This window comes from Phalangium opilio, unplaced genomic scaffold, assembly GCF_054372755.1.
Source record: "Phalangium opilio isolate 3A_F unplaced genomic scaffold, DU_Popi_V2 ptg000118l_1, whole genome shotgun sequence".
NCBI lineage: Eukaryota > Metazoa > Arthropoda > Arachnida > Opiliones > Phalangiidae > Phalangium > Phalangium opilio.
In genome coordinates this window covers 1042396-1058747 of record NW_028324211.1, presented here as the reverse complement: position 1 = coordinate 1058747, position 16352 = coordinate 1042396, and the positions used below count along the sequence as shown (strand labels likewise).

General features: G+C 42.2%; 9 non-coding genes across 9 annotated transcripts; all 9 read left to right on the top strand.

The window, feature by feature from the left end:
• The first annotated feature begins 1047 nt into the window (after nt 1-1047).
• TRNAE-UUC (transfer RNA glutamic acid (anticodon UUC)) lies at nt 1048-1119 on the top strand. Its single transcript has one exon. It is a non-coding gene; the product is annotated as a tRNA-Glu (tRNA).
• A 2119-nt stretch (nt 1120-3238) lies between these two features.
• On the top strand, nt 3239-3310 carry TRNAE-UUC (transfer RNA glutamic acid (anticodon UUC)). Its single transcript has one exon. It is a non-coding gene; the product is annotated as a tRNA-Glu (tRNA).
• Nucleotides 3311-5018: 1708 nt separating this feature from the next.
• TRNAE-UUC (transfer RNA glutamic acid (anticodon UUC)) lies at nt 5019-5090 on the top strand. The gene has a single exon. It is a non-coding gene; the product is annotated as a tRNA-Glu (tRNA).
• Nucleotides 5091-5429: 339 nt separating this feature from the next.
• On the top strand, nt 5430-5501 carry TRNAE-UUC (transfer RNA glutamic acid (anticodon UUC)). Its single transcript has one exon. It is a non-coding gene; the product is annotated as a tRNA-Glu (tRNA).
• Nucleotides 5502-7757: 2256 nt separating this feature from the next.
• Nucleotides 7758-7829, top strand: TRNAE-UUC (transfer RNA glutamic acid (anticodon UUC)). Its single transcript has one exon. It is a non-coding gene; the product is annotated as a tRNA-Glu (tRNA).
• A 339-nt stretch (nt 7830-8168) lies between these two features.
• On the top strand, nt 8169-8240 carry TRNAE-UUC (transfer RNA glutamic acid (anticodon UUC)). The gene has a single exon. It is a non-coding gene; the product is annotated as a tRNA-Glu (tRNA).
• A 1160-nt stretch (nt 8241-9400) lies between these two features.
• TRNAE-UUC (transfer RNA glutamic acid (anticodon UUC)) lies at nt 9401-9472 on the top strand. Its single transcript has one exon. It is a non-coding gene; the product is annotated as a tRNA-Glu (tRNA).
• Nucleotides 9473-10770: 1298 nt separating this feature from the next.
• TRNAE-UUC (transfer RNA glutamic acid (anticodon UUC)) lies at nt 10771-10842 on the top strand. Its single transcript has one exon. It is a non-coding gene; the product is annotated as a tRNA-Glu (tRNA).
• Nucleotides 10843-15015: 4173 nt separating this feature from the next.
• TRNAE-UUC (transfer RNA glutamic acid (anticodon UUC)) lies at nt 15016-15087 on the top strand. Its single transcript has one exon. It is a non-coding gene; the product is annotated as a tRNA-Glu (tRNA).
• The last annotated feature ends 1265 nt before the right edge of the window (nt 15088-16352 follow it).

Genomic DNA, 16352 nt, shown 5'->3' with positions numbered 1-16352 from the left:
ATGTTCAGTTCACGTTATCGGAGGTCAATTTTCTAAATTCTTTATTAAGAAACGATACTAGGAACTCAATCGTTAAAACTCAAGCAGATCCGATATGGTTTAGTGGCTAGGATATCTGGCTTTCACCCAAAAGGCCCGGGTTCAATTCCCGGTATCTGAGGTCAGTTTTCTAAAATCTTTATTATGAAACGATACAAGAAGCTCAATAGTGGAAACCCAAGCAGATCCGATATGGTCTAGTGGATAGGTAAGCTGGCTTTTACCCAGAAGGCCCGGGTTCAGTTCCCGGTATCGGAGGTCAATTTTCTAAATTCTTTATTAAGAAACGATACTAGGAACTCAATTGTTAGAACCCGAGTAGATCCTATATGGTCTAGTGGCTAGGATATCTGTCTCTCACCCAGAAGGCCCGTTTTCAATTCCCGGTATCGGAGGTCAGTATTCTAAAAACTTTATTAGTCAACGATACTATGAGCTCAATTGTGAGAAACCAAATAGATCCGATATGGTCTATTGGCTAGGATATCTGGCCTTCACCCAGAAGGACCGGGTACAATTTCCGGTATCGGAGGTCAGTTTTCTAAAATCTTTATTATGAAACGATAGAAGAAACTCAATGGTGAAAATTCAAGCAGATCCGATATAGTCTAGTGGCCAGGATATCTGGCTTTCACGCTGAAGGTCTGGGTTCAATTCCCGGTATCGGAGGTCAATTTTCTAAATTTTTTTATTAAGAAACGATACTAGGAACTCAATTGTTAGAACCCGAGTAGATCCGATATGGTCTAGTGGCTAGGATATCTGGATTAACCCAGAAGGCCCGGGTTCAATTCCCGGTATCGGAGGTCAGTTTTCTAAAAACTTTATTAGTCAACGATACTATGAGCTCAATTGTGAGAAACCAAATAGATCCGATATGGTCTATTGGCTAGGATATCTGGCCTTCACCCAGAAGGACCGGGTACAATTTCCGGTATCGGAGGTCAGTTTTCTAAAATCTTTATTATGAAACGATAGAAGAAACTCATTGGTGAAAACTCAAGCAGATCCGATATAGTCTAGTGGCCAGGATATCTGGCTTTCACCCAGAAGGCCTGGGTTCAATTCCCGGTATCGGAGGTCAATTTTCTAAATTTTTTTATTAAGAAACGATACTAGGAACTCAATTGTTAGAACCCGAGTAGATCCGATATGGTCTAGTGGCTAGGATATCTGGCTTAACCCAGAAGGCCCGGGTTCAATTCCCGGTATCGGAGGTCAGTTTTCTAAAAACTTTATTAGTCAACGATACTATGAGCTCAATTGTGAGAAACCAAATAGATCCGATATGGTCTATTGGCTAGGATATCTGGCCTTCACCCAGAAGGACCGGGTACAATTTCCGGTATCGGAGGTCAGTTTTCTAAAATCTTTATTATGAAATGATAGAAGAAACTCAATGGTGAAAACTCAAGCAGATCCGATATAGTCTAGTGGCCATGATATCTGGCTTTCACCCAGAAGGCCCGGGTTCAATTCCCGGTATCTGAGGTCAGTTTTCTAAAATCTTTATTATGAAACGATAGAAGAAGCTCAATGGTGAAACTCAAGCAGATCCGATATGGTCTAGTAGCTAGGATATCTGGCTTTCACCCAGAAGGCCCGGGTTCAATTCCCGGTATCTGAGGTCAGTTTTCTAAAATCTTTATTATGAAACGATACAAGAAGCTCAATAGTGGAAACCCAAGCAGATCCGATATGGTCTAGTGGATAGGTAAGCTGGCTTTTACCCAGAAGGCCCGGGTTCAGTTCCCGGTATCGGAGGTCAATTTTCTAAATTCTTTATTAAGAAACGATACTAGGAACTCAATTGTTAGAACCCGAGTAGATCCTTTATGGTCTAGTGGCTAGGATATCTGTCTCTCACCCAGAAGGCCCGTTTTCAATTCCCGGTATCGGAGGTCAGTATTCTAAAAACTTTATTAGTCAACGATACTATGAGCTCAATTGTGAGAAACCAAATAGATCCGATATGGTCTATTGGCTAGGATATCTGGCCTTCACCCAGAAGGACCGGGTACAATTTCCGGTATCGGAGGTCAGTTTTCTAAAATCTTTATTATGAAACGATAGAAGAAACTCAATGGTGAAAACTCAAGCAGATCCGATATAGTCTAGTGGCCAGGATATCTGGCTTTCACCCAGAAGGCCCGGGTTCAATTCCCGGTATCTGAGGTCAGTTTTCTAAAATCTTTATTATGAAACGATACAAGAAGCTCAATAGTGGAAACCCAAGCAGATCCGATATGGTCTAGTGCATAGGTAAGCTGGCTTTTACCCAGAAGGCCCGGGTTCAGTTCCCGGTATCGGAGGTCAATTTTCTAAATTCTTTATTAAGAAACGATACTAGGAACTCAATTGTTAGAACCCGAGTAGATCCTATATGGTCTAGTGGCTAGGATATCTGTCTCTCACCCAGAAGGCCCGTTTTCAATTCCCGGTATCGGAGGTCAGTATTCTAAAAACTTTATTAGTCAACGATACTATGAGCTCAATTGTGAGAAACCAAATAGATCCGATATGGTCTATTGGCTAGGATATCTGGCCTTCACCCAGAAGGACCGGGTACAATTTCCGGTATTGGAGGTCAGTTTTCTAAAATCTTTATTATGAAACGATAGAAGAAACTCAATGGTGAAAACTCAAGCAGATCCGATATAGTCTAGTGGCCAGGATATCTGGCTTTCACCCAGAAGGCCCGGGTTCAATTCCCGGTATCTGAGGTCAGTTTTCTAAAATCTTTATTATGAAACGATACAAGAAGCTCAATAGTGGAAACCCAAGCAGATCCGATATGGTCTAGTGCATAGGTAAGCTGGCTTTTACCCAGAAGGCCCGGGTTCAGTTCCCGGTATCGGAGGTCAATTTTCTAAATTCTTTATTAAGAAACGATACTAGGAACTCAATTGTTAGAACCCGAGTAGATCCTATATGGTCTAGTGGCTAGGATATCTGTCTCTCACCCAGAAGGCCCGTTTTCAATTCCCGGTATCGGAGGTCAGTATTCTAAAAACTTTATTAGTCAACGATACTATGAGCTCAATTGTGAGAAACCAAATAGATCCGATATGGTCTATTGGCTAGGATATCTGGCCTTCACCCCGATGGACCGGGTACAATTTCCGGTATCGGAGGTCAGTTTTCTAAAATCTTTATTATGAAACGATAGAAGAAACTCATTGGTGAAAACTGAAGCAGATCCGATATAGTCTAGTGGCCAGGATATCTGGCTTTCACCCAGAAGGCCTGGGTTCAATTCCCGGTATCGGAGGTCAATTTTCTAAATTTTTTTATTAAGAAACGATACTAGGAACTCAATTGTTAGAACCCGAGTAGATCCGATATGGTCTAGTGGCTAGGATATCTGGCTTAACCCAGAAGGCCCGGGTTCAATTCCCGGTATCGGAGGTCAGTTTTCTAAAAACTTTATTAGTCAACGATACTATGAGCTCAATTGTGAGAAACCAAATAGATCCGATATGGTCTATTGGCTAGGATATCTGGCCTTCACCCAGAAGGACCGGGTACAATTTCCGGTATCGGAGGTCAGTTTTCTAAAATCTTTATTATGAAACGATAGAAGAAACTCAATGGTGAAAACTCAAGCAGATCCGATATAGTCTAGTGGCCAGGATATCTGGCTTTCACCCAGAAGGCCCGGGTTCAATTCCCGGTATCTGAGGTCAGTTTTCTAAAATCTTTATTATGAAACGATAGAAGAAGCTCAATGGTGAAACTCAAGCAGATCCGATATGGTCTAGTAGCTAGGATATCTGGCTTTCACCCAGAAGGCCCGGGTTCAATTCCCGGTATCTGAGGTCAGTTTTCTAAAATCTTTATTATGAAACGATACAAGAAGCTCAATAGTGGAAACCCAAGCAGATCCGATATGGTCTAGTGGATAGGTAAGCTGGCTTTTACCCAGAAGGCCCGGGTTCAGTTCCCGGTATCGGAGGTCAATTTTCTAAATTCTTTATTAAGAAACGATACTAGGAACTCAATTGTTAGAACCCGAGTAGATCCTTTATGGTCTAGTGGCTAGGATATCTGTCTCTCACCCAGAAGGCCCGTTTTCAATTCCCGGTATCGGAGGTCAGTATTCTAAAAACTTTATTAGTCAACGATACTATGAGCTCAATTGTGAGAAACCAAATAGATCCGATATGGTCTATTGGCTAGGATATCTGGCCTTCACCCAGAAGGACCGGGTACAATTTCCGGTATCGGAGGTCAGTTTTCTAAAATCTTTATTATGAAACGATAGAAGAAACTCAATGGTGAAAACTCAAGCAGATCCGATATAGTCTAGTGGCCAGGATATCTGGCTTTCACCCAGAAGGCCCGGGTTCAATTCCCGGTATCTGAGGTCAGTTTTCTAAAATCTTTATTATGAAACGATACAAGAAGCTCAATAGTGGAAACCCAAGCAGATCCGATATGGTCTAGTGCATAGGTAAGCTGGCTTTTACCCAGAAGGCCCGGGTTCAATTCCCGGTATCGGAGGTCAATTTTCTAAATTCTTTATTAAGAAACGATACTAGGAACTCAATTGTTAGAACCCGAGTAGATCCTATATGGTCTAGTGGCTAGGATATCTGTCTCTCACCCAGAAGGCCCGTTTTCAATTCCCGGTATCGGAGGTCAGTATTCTAAAAACTTTATTAGTCAACGATACTATGAGCTCAATTGTGAGAAACCAAATAGATCCGATATGGTCTATTGGCTAGGATATCTGGCCTTCACCCAGAAGGACCGGGTACAATTTCCGGTATCGGAGGTCAGTTTTCTAAAATCTTTATTATGAAACGATAGAAGAAACTCAATGGTGAAAACTCAAGCAGATCCGATATAGTCTAGTGGCCAGGATATCTGGCTTTCACCCAGAAGGCCCGGGTTCAATTCCCGGTATCTGAGGTCAGTTTTCTAAAATCTTTATTATGAAACGATAGAAGAAGCTCAATGGTGAAAACTCAAGCAGATCCGATATGGTCTAGTGGCTAGGATATCTGGCTTTCACCCAGAAGGCCTGGGTTCAATTCCCGGTATCGGAGGTCAATTTTCTAAATTTTTTTATTAAGAAACGATACTAGGAACTCAATTGTTAGAACCCGAGTAGATCCGATATGGTCTAGTGGCAAGGATATCTGGCTTAACCCAGAAGGCCCGGGTTCAATTCCCGGTATCGGAGGTCAGTTTCCTAAAAACTTTATTAGTCAACGATACTATGAGCTCAATTGTGAGAAACCAAATAGATCCGATATGGTCTATTGGCTAGGATATCTGGCCTTCACCCAGAAGGACCGGGTACAATTTCCGGTATCGGAGGTCAGTTTTCTAAAATCTTTATTATGAAACGATAGAAGAAACTCATTGGTGAAAACTCAAGCAGATCCGATATAGTCTAGTGGCCAGGATATCTGGCTTTCACCCAGAAGGCCTGGGTTCAATTCCCGGTATCGGAGGTCAATTTTCTAAATTTTTTTATTAAGAAACGATACTAGGAACTCAATTGTTAGAACCCGAGTAGATCCGATATGGTCTAGTGGCTAGGATATCTGGCTTAACCCAGAAGGCCCGGGTTCAATTCCCGGTATCGGAGGTCAGTTTTCTAAAAACTTTATTAGTCAACGATACTATGAGCTCAATTGTGAGAAACCAAATAGATCCGATATGGTCTATTGGCTAGGATATCTGGCCTTCACCCAGAAGGACCGGGTACAATTTCCGGTATCGGAGGTCAGTTTTCTAAAATCTTTATTATGAAACGATAGAAGAAACTCAATGGTGAAAACTCAAGCAGATCCGATATAGTCTAGTGGCCAGGATATCTGGCTTTCACCCAGAAGGCCCGGGTTCAATTCCCGGTATCTGAGGTCAGTTTTCTAAAATCTTTATTATGAAACGATAGAAGAAGCTCAATGGTGTAACTCAAGCAGATCCGATATGGTCTAGTAGCTAGGATATCTGGCTTTCACCCAGAAGGCCCGGGTTCAATTCCCGGTATCTGAGGTCAGTTTTCTAAAATCTTTATTATGAAACGATACAAGAAGCTCAATAGTGGAAACCCAAGCAGATCCGATATGGTCTAGTGGATAGGTAAGCTGGCTTTTACCCAGAAGGCCCGGGTTCAGTTCCCGGTATCGGAGGTCAATTTTCTAAATTCTTTATTAAGAAACGATACTAGGAACTCAATTGTTAGAACCCGAGTAGATCCTATATGGTCTAGTGGCTAGGATATCTGTCTCTCACCCAGAAGGCCCGTTTTCAATTCCCGGTATCGGAGGTCAGTATTCTAAAAACTTTATTAGTCAACGATACTATGAGCTCAATTGTGAGAAACCAAATAGATCCGATATGGTCTATTGGCTAGGATATCTGGCCTTCACCCAGAAGGACCGGGTACAATTTCCGGTATCGGAGGTCAGTTTTCTAAAATCTTTATTATGAAACGATAGAAGAAACTCAATGGTGAAAACTCAAGCAGATCCGATATAGTCTAGTGGCCAGGATATCTGGCTTTCACCCAGAAGGCCCGGGTTCAATTCCCGGTATCTGAGGTCAGTTTTCTAAAATCTTTATTATGAAACGATACAAGAAGCTCAATAGTGGAAACCCAAGCAGATCCGATATGGTCTAGTGGATAGGTAAGCTGGCTTTTACCCAGAAGGCCCGGGTTCAGTTCCCGGTATCGGAGGTCAATTTTCTAAATTCTTTATTAAGAAACGATACTAGGAACTCAATTGTTAGAACCCGAGTAGATCCTATATGGTCTAGTGGCTAGGATATCTGTCTCTCACCCAGAAGGCCCGTTTTCAATTCCCGGTATCGGAGGTCAGTATTCTTAAAACTTTATTAGTCAACGATACTATGAGCTCAATTGTGAGAAACCAAATAGATCCGATATGGTCTATAGGCTAGGATATCTGGCCTTCACCCAGAAGGACCGGGTACAATTTCCGGTATCGGAGGTCAGTTTTCTAAAATCTTTATTATGAAACGATAGAAGAAACTCAATGGTGAAAACTCAAGCAGATCCGATATAGTCTAGTGGCCAGGATATCTGGCTTTCACCCAGAAGGCCCGGGTTCAATTCCCGGTATCTGAGGTCAGTTTTCTAAAATCTTTATTATGAAACGATACAAGAAGCTCAATAGTGGAAACCCAAGCAGATCCGATATGGTCTAGTGGATAGGTAAGCTGGCTTTTACCCAGAAGGCCCGGGTTCAGTTCCCGGTATCGGAGGTCAATTTTCTAAATTCTTTATTAAGAAACGATACTAGGAACTCAATTGTTAGAACCCGAGTAGATCCTATATGGTCTAGTGGCTAGGATATCTGTCTCTCACCCAGAAGGCCCGTTTTCAATTCCCGGTATCGGAGGTCAGTATTCTAAAAACTTTATTAGTCAACGATACTATGAGCTCAATTGTGAGAAACCAAATAGATCCGATATGGTCTATAGGCTAGGATATCTGGCCTTCACCCAGAAGGACCGGGTACAATTTCCGGTATCGGAGGTCAGTTTTCTAAAATCTTTATTATGAAACGATAGAAGAAACTCAATGGTGAAAACTCAAGCAGATCCGATATAGTCTAGTGGCCAGGATATCTGGCTTTCACCCAGAAGGCCCGGGTTCAATTCCCGGTATCTGAGGTCAGTTTTCTAAAATCTTTATTATGAAACGATAGAAGAAGCTCAATGGTGAAAACTCAAGCAGATCCGATATGGTCTAGTGGCTAGGATATCTGGCTTTCACCCAGAAGGCCTGGGTTCAATTCCCGGTATCGGAGGTCAATTTTCTAAATTTTTTTATTAAGAAACGATACTAGGAACTCAATTGTTAGAACCCGAGTAGATCCGATATGGTCTAGTGGCAAGGATATCTGGCTTAACCCAGAAGGCCCGGGTTCAATTCCCGGTATCGGAGGTCAGTTTCCTAAAAACTTTATTAGTCAACGATACTATGAGCTCAATTGTGAGAAACCAAATAGATCCGATATGGTCTATTGGCTAGGATATCTGGCCTTCACCCAGAAGGACCGGGTACAATTTCCGGTATCGGAGGTCAGTTTTCTAAAATCTTTATTATGAAACGATAGAAGAAACTCATTGGTGAAAACTCAAGCAGATCCGATATAGTCTAGTGGCCAGGATATCTGGCTTTCACCCAGAAGGCCTGGGTTCAATTCCCGGTATCGGAGGTCAATTTTCTAAATTTTTTTATTAAGAAACGATACTAGGAACTCAATTGTTAGAACCCGAGTAGATCCGATATGGTCTAGTGGCTAGGATATCTGGCTTAACCCAGAAGGCCCGGGTTCAATTCCCGGTATCGGAGGTCAGTTTTCTAAAAACTTTATTAGTCAACGATACTATGAGCTCAATTGTGAGAAACCAAATAGATCCGATATGGTCTATTGGCTAGGATATCTGGCCTTCACCCAGAAGGACCGGGTACAATTTCCGGTATCGGAGGTCAGTTTTCTAAAATCTTTATTATGAAACGATAGAAGAAACTCAATGGTGAAAACTCAAGCAGATCCGATATAGTCTAGTGGCCAGGATATCTGGCTTTCACCCAGAAGGCCCGGGTTCAATTCCCGGTATCTGAGGTCAGTTTTCTAAAATCTTTATTATGAAACGATAGAAGAAGCTCAATGGTGTAACTCAAGCAGATCCGATATGGTCTAGTAGCTAGGATATCTGGCTTTCACCCAGAAGGCCCGGGTTCAATTCCCGGTATCTGAGGTCAGTTTTCTAAAATCTTTATTATGAAACGATACAAGAAGCTCAATAGTGGAAACCCAAGCAGATCCGATATGGTCTAGTGGATAGGTAAGCTGGCTTTTACCCAGAAGGCCCGGGTTCAGTTCCCGGTATCGGAGGTCAATTTTCTAAATTCTTTATTAAGAAACGATACTAGGAACTCAATTGTTAGAACCCGAGTAGATCCTATATGGTCTAGTGGCTAGGATATCTGTCTCTCACCCAGAAGGCCCGTTTTCAATTCCCGGTATCGGAGGTCAGTATTCTAAAAACTTTATTAGTCAACGATACTATGAGCTCAATTGTGAGAAACCAAATAGATCCGATATGGTCTATTGGCTAGGATATCTGGCCTTCACCCAGAAGGACCGGGTACAATTTCCGGTATCGGAGGTCAGTTTTCTAAAATCTTTATTATGAAACGATAGAAGAAACTCAATGGTGAAAACTCAAGCAGATCCGATATAGTCTAGTGGCCAGGATATCTGGCTTTCACCCAGAAGGCCCGGGTTCAATTCCCGGTATCTGAGGTCAGTTTTCTAAAATCTTTATTATGAAACGATAGAAGAAGCTCAATGGTGAAAACTCAAGCAGATCCGATATGGTCTAGTGGCTAGGATATCTGGCTTTCACCCAGAAGGCCTGGGTTCAATTCCCGGTATCGGAGGTCAATTTTCTAAATTTTTTTATTAAGAAACGATACTAGGAACTCAATTGTTAGAACCCGAGTAGATCCGATATGGTCTAGTGGCTAGGATATCTGGCTTAACCCAGAAGGCCCGGGTTCAATTCCCGGTATCGGAGGTCAGTTTTCTAAAAACTTTATTAGTCAACGATACTATGAGCTCAATTGTGAGAAACCAAATAGATCCGATATGGTCTATTGGCTAGGATATCTGGCCTTCACCCAGAAGGACCGGGTACAATTTCCGGTATCGGAGGTCAGTTTTCTAAAATCTTTATTATGAAACGATAGAAGAAACTCAATGGTGAAAACTCAAGCAGATCCGATATAGTATAGTGGCCAGGATATCTGGCTTTCACCCAGAAGGCCCGGGTTCAATTCCCGGTATCTGAGGTCAGTTTTCTAAAATCTTTATTATGAAACGATACAAGAAGCTCAATAGTGGAAACCCAAGCAGATCCGATATGGTCTAGTGGATAGGTAAGCTGGCTTTTACCCAGAAGGCCCGGGTTCAGTTCCCGGTATCGGAGGTCAATTTTCTAAATTCTTTATTAAGAAACGATACTAGGAACTCAATTGTTAGAACCCGAGTAGATCCTATATGGTCTAGTGGCTAGGATATCTGTCTCTCACCCAGAAGGCCCGTTTTCAATTCCCGGTATCGTTGGTCAGTATTCTAAAAACTTTATTAGTCAACGATACTATGAGCTCAATTGTGAGAAACCAAATAGATCCGATATGGTCTATTGGCTAGGATATCTGGCCTTCACCCAGAAGGACCGAGTACAATTTCCGGTATCGGAGGTCAGTTTTCTAAAATCTTTATTATGAAACGATAGAAGAAACTCAATGGTGAAAACTCAAGCAGATCCGATATAGTCTAGTGGCCAGGATATCTGGCTTTCACCCAGAAGGCCCGGGTTCAATTCCCGGTATCTGAGGTCAGTTTTCTAAAATCTTTATTATGAAACGATACAAGAAGCTCAATAGTGGAAACCCAAGCAGATCCGATATGGTCTAGTGGATAGGTAAGCTGGCTTTTACCCAGAAGGCCCGGGTTCAGTTCCCGGTATCGGAGGTCAATTTTCTAAATTCTTTATTAAGAAACGATACTAGGAACTCAATTGTTAGAACCCGAGTAGATCCTATATGGTCTAGTGGCTAGGATATCTGTCTCTCACCCAGAAGGCCCGTTTTCAATTCCCGGTATCGGAGGTCAGTATTCTAAAATCTTTATTATGAAACGATAGAAGAAGCTCAATGGTGAAAACTCAAGCAGATCCGATATGGTCTAGTGGCTAGGATATCTGGCTTTCACCCAGAAGGCCTGGGTTCAATTCCCGGTATCGGAGGTCAATTTTCTAAATTTTTTTATTAAGAAACGATACTAGGAACTCAATTGTTAGAACCCGAGTAGATCCGATATGGTCTAGTGGCTAGGATATCTGGCTTAACCCAGAAGGCCCGGGTTCAATTCCCGGTATCGGAGGTCAGTTTTCTAAAAACTTTATTAGTCAACGATACTATGAGCTCAATTGTGAGAAACCAAATAGATCCGATATGGTCTATTGGCTAGGATATCTGGCCTTCACCCAGAAGGACCGGGTACAATTTCCGGTATCGGAGGTCAGTTTTCTAAAATCTTTATTATGAAACGATAGAAGAAACTCAATGGTGAAAACTCAAGCAGATCCGATATAGTCTAGTGGCCAGGATATCTGGCTTTCACCCAGAAGGCCCGGGTTCAATTCCCGGTATCTGAGGTCAGTTTTCTAAAATCTTTATTACGAAACGATAGAAGAAGCTCAATGGTGAAGCTCAAGCAGATCCGATATGGTCTAGTAGCTAGGATATCTGGCTTTCACCCAGAAGGCCCGGGTTCAATTCCCGGTATCTGAGGTCAGTTTTCTAAAATCTTTATTATGAAACGATACAAGAAGCTCAATAGTGGAAACCCAAGCAGATCCGATATGGTCTAGTGGATAGGTAAGCTGGCTTTTACCCAGAAGGCCCGGGTTCAGTTCCTGGTATCGGAGGTCAATTTTCTAAATTCTTTATTAAGAAACGATACTAGGAACTCAATTGTTAGAACCCGAGTAGATCCTATATGGTCTAGTGGCTAGGATATCTGTCTCTCACCCAGAAGGCCCGTTTTCAATTCCCGGTATCGGAGGTCAGTATTCTAAAAACTTTATTAGTCAACGATACTATGAGCTCAATTGTGAGAAACCAAATAGATCCGATATGGTCTATTGGCTAGGATATCTGGCCTTCACCCAGAAGTACCGGGTACAATTTCCGGTATCGGAGGTCAGTTTTCTAAAATCTTTATTATGAAACGATAGAAGAAACTCAATGGTGAAAACTCAAGCAGATCCGATATAGTCTAGTGGCCAGGATATCTGGCTTTCACCCAGAAGGCCCGGGTTCAATTCCCGGTATCTGAGGTCAGTTTTCTAAAATCTTTATTATGAAACGATACAAGAAGCTCAATAGTGGAAACCCAAGCAGATCCGATATGGTCTAGTGGATAGGTAAGCTGGCTTTTACCCAGAAGGCCCGGGTTCAGTTCCCGGTATCGGAGGTCAATTTTCTAAATTCTTTATTAAGAAACGATACTAGGAACTCAATTGTTAGAACCCGAGTAGATCCTATATGGTCTAGTGGCTAGGATATCTGTCTCTCACCCAGAAGGCCCGTTTTCAATTCCCGGTATCGGAGGTCAGTATTCTAAAAACTTTATTAGTCAACGATACTATGAGCTCAATTGTGAGAAACCAAATAGATCCGATATGGTCTATTGGCTAGGATATCTGGCCTTCACCCAGAAGGACCGGGTACAATTTCCGGTATCGGAGGTCAGTTTTCTAAAATCTTTATTATGAAACGATAGAAGAAACTCAATGGTGAAAACTCAAGCAGATCCGATATAGTCTAGTGGCCAGGATATCTGGCTTTCACCCAGAAGGCCCGGGTTCAATTCCCGGTATCTGAGGTCAGTTTTCTAAAATCTTTATTATGAAACGATAGAAGAAGCTCAATGGTGAAAACTCAAGCAGATCCGATATGGTCTAGTGGCTAGGATATCTGGCTTTCACCCAGAAGGCCTGGGTTCAATTAACGGTATCGGAGGTCAATTTTCTAAATTTTTTTATTAAGAAACGATACTAGGAACTCAATTGTTAGAACCCGAGTAGATCCGATATGGTCTAGTGGCTAGGATATCTGGCTTAACCCAGAAGGCCCGGGTTCAATTCCCGGTATCGGAGGTCAGTTTTCTAAAAACTTTATTAGTCAACGATACTATGAGCTCAATTGTGAGAAACCAAATAGATCCGATATGGTCTATTGGCTAGGATATCTGGCCTTCACCCAGAAGGACCGGGTACAATTTCCGGTATCGGAGGTCAGTTTTCTAAAATCTTTATTATGAAACGATAGAAGAAACTCAATGGTGAAAACTCAAGCAGATCCGATATAGTCTAGTGGCCAGGATATCTGGCTTTCACCCAGAAGGCCCGGGTTCAATTCCCGGTATCTGAGGTCAGTTTTCTAAAATCTTTATTATGAAACGATAGAAGAAGCTCAATGGTGAAACTCAAGCAGATCCGATATGGTCTAGTAGCTAGGATATCTGGCTTTCACCCAGAAGGCCCGGGTTCAATTCCCGGTATCTGAGGTCAGTTTTCTAAAATCTTTATTATGAAACGATACGAGAAGCTCAATAGTGGAAACCCAAGCAGATCCGATATGGTCTAGTGGATAGGTAAGCTGGCCTTTACCCAGAAGGCCCGGGTTCAGTTCCCGGTATCGGAGGTCAATTTTCTAAATTCTTTATTAAGAAACGATACTAGGAACTCAATTGTTAGAACCCGAGTAGATCCTATATGGTCTAGTGGCTAGGATATCTGTCTCTCACCCAGAAGGCCCGTTTTCAATTCCCGGTATCGGAGGTCAGTATTCTAAAAACTTTATTAGTCAACGATACTATGAGCTCAATTGTGAGAAACCAAATAGATCCGATATGGTCTATTGGCTAGGATATCTGGCCTTCACCCAGAAGGACCGGGTACAATTTCCGGTATCGGAGGTCAGTTTTCTAAAATCTTTATTATGAAACGATAGAAGAAACTCAATGGTGAAAACTCAAGCAGATCCGATATAGTCTAGTGGCCAGGATATCTGGCTTTCACCCAGAAGGCCCGGGTTCAATTCCCGGTATCTGAGGTCAGTTTTCTAAAATCTTTATTATGAAACGATACAAGAAGCTCAATAGTGGAAACCCAAGCAGATCCGATATGGTCTAGTGGATAGGTAAGCTGGCTTTTACCCAGAAGGCCCGGGTTCAGTTCCCGGTATCGGAGGTCATTTTTCTAAATTCTTTATTAAGAAACGATACTAGGAACTCAATTGTTAGAACCCGAGTAGATCCTATATGGTCTAGTGGCTAGGATATCTGTCTCTCACCCAGAAGGCCCGTTTTCAATTCCCGGTATCGGAGGTCAGTATTCTAAAAACTTTATTAGTCAACGATACTATGAGCTCAATTGTGAGAAACCAAATAGATCCGATATGGTCTATTGGCTAGGATATCTGGCCTTCACCCAGAAGGACCGGGTACAATTTCCGGTATCGGAGGTCAGTTTTCTAAAATCTTTATTATGAAACGATAGAAGAAACTCAATGGTGAAAACTCAAGCAGATCCGATATAGTCTAGTGGCCAGGATATCTGGCTTTCACCCAGAAGGCCCGGGTTCAATTCCCGGTATCTGAGGTCAGTTTTCTAAAATCTTTATTATGAAACGATAGAAGAAACTCAATGGTGAAAACTCAAGCAGATCCGATATAGTCTAGTTGCCAGGATATCTGGCTTTCACCCAGAAGGCCCGGGTTCAATTCCCGGTATCTGAGGTCAGTTTTCTAAAATCTTTATTATGAAACGATACAAGAAGCTCAATAGTGGAAACCCAAGCAGATCCGATATGGTCTAGTGGATAGGTAAGCTGGCTTTTACCCAGAAGGCCCGGGTTCAGTTCCCGGTATCGGAGGTCAATTTTCTAAATTCTTTATTAAGAAACGATACTAGGAACTCAATTGTTAGAACCCGAGTAGATCCTATATGGTCTAGTGGCTAGGATATCTGTCTCTCACCCAGAAGGCCCGTTTTCAATTCCCGGTATCGGAGGTCAGTATTCTAAAAACTTTATTAGTCAACGATACTATGAGCTCAATTGTGAGAAACCAAATAGATCCGATATGGTCTATTGGCTAGGATATCTGGCCTTCACCCAGAAGGACCGGGTACAATTTCCGGTATCGGAGGTCAGTTTTCTAAAATCTTTATTATGAAACGATAGAAGAAACTCAATGGTGAAAACTCAAGCAGATCCGATATAGTCTAGTGGCCCGGATATCTGGCTTTCACCCAGAAGGCCCGGGTTCAATTCCCGGTATCTGAGGTCAGTTTTCTAAAATCTTTATTATGAAACGATAGAAGAAGCTCAATGGTGAAAACTCAAGCAGATCCGATATGGTCTAGTGGCTAGGATATCTGGCTTTCACCCAGAAGGCCTGGGTTCAATTCCCGGTATCGGAGGTCAATTTTCTAAATTTTTTTATTAAGAAACGATACTAGGAACTCAATTGTTAGAACCCGAGTAGATCCGATATGGTCTAGTGGCTAGGATATCTGGCTTAACCCAGAAGGCCCGGGTTCAATTCCCGGTATCGGAGGTCAGTTTTCTAAAAACTTTATTAGTCAACGATACTATGAGCTCAATTGTGAGAAACCAAATAGATCCGATATGGTCTATTGGCTAGGATATCTGGCCTTCACCCAGAAGGACCGGGTACAATTTCCGGTATCGGAGGTCAGTTTTCTAAAATCTTTATTATGAAACGATAGAAGAAACTCAATGGTGAAAACTCAAGCAGATCCGATATAGTCTAGTGGCCAGGATATCTGGCTTTCACCCAGAAGGCCCGGGTTCAATTCCCGGTATCTGAGGTCAGTTTTCTAAAATCTTTATTATGAAACGATAGAAGAAGCTCAATGGTGAAACTCAAGCAGATCCGATATGGTCTAGTAGCTAGGATATCTGGCTTTCACCCAGAAGGCCCTGGTTCAATTCCCGGTATCTGAGGTCAGTTTTCTAAAATCTTTATTATGAAACGATACAAGAAGCTCAATAGTGGAAACCCAAGCAGATCCGATATGGTCTAGTGGATAGGTAAGCTGGCCTTTACCCAGAAGGCCCGGGTTCAGTTCCCGGTATCGGAGGTCAATTTTCTAAATTCTTTATTAAGAAACGATACTAGGAACTCAATTGTTAGAACCCGAGTAGATCCTATATGGTCTAGTGGCTAGGATATCTGTCTCTCACCCAGAAGGCCCGTTTTCAATTCCCGGTATCGGAGGTCAGTATTCTAAAAACTTTATTAGTCAACGATACTATGAGCTCAATTGTGAGAAACCAAATAGATCCGATATGGTCTATTGGCTAGGATATCTGGCCTTCACCCAGAAGGACCGGGTACAATTTCCGGTATCGGAGGTCAGTTTTCTAAAATCTTTATTATGAAACGATAGAAGAAACTCAATGGTGAAAACTCAAGCAGATCCGATATAGTCTAGTGGCCAGGATATCTGGCTTTCACCCAGAAGGCCCGGGTTCAATTCCCGGTATCTGAGGTCAGTTTTCTAAAATCTTTATTATGAAACGATACAAGAAGCTCAATAGTGGAAACCCAAGCAGATCCGATATGGTCTAGTGGATAGGTAAGCTGGCTTTTACCCAGAAGTCCCGGGTTCAGTTCCCGGTATCGGAGGTCAATTTTCTAAATTCTTTATTAAGAAACGAT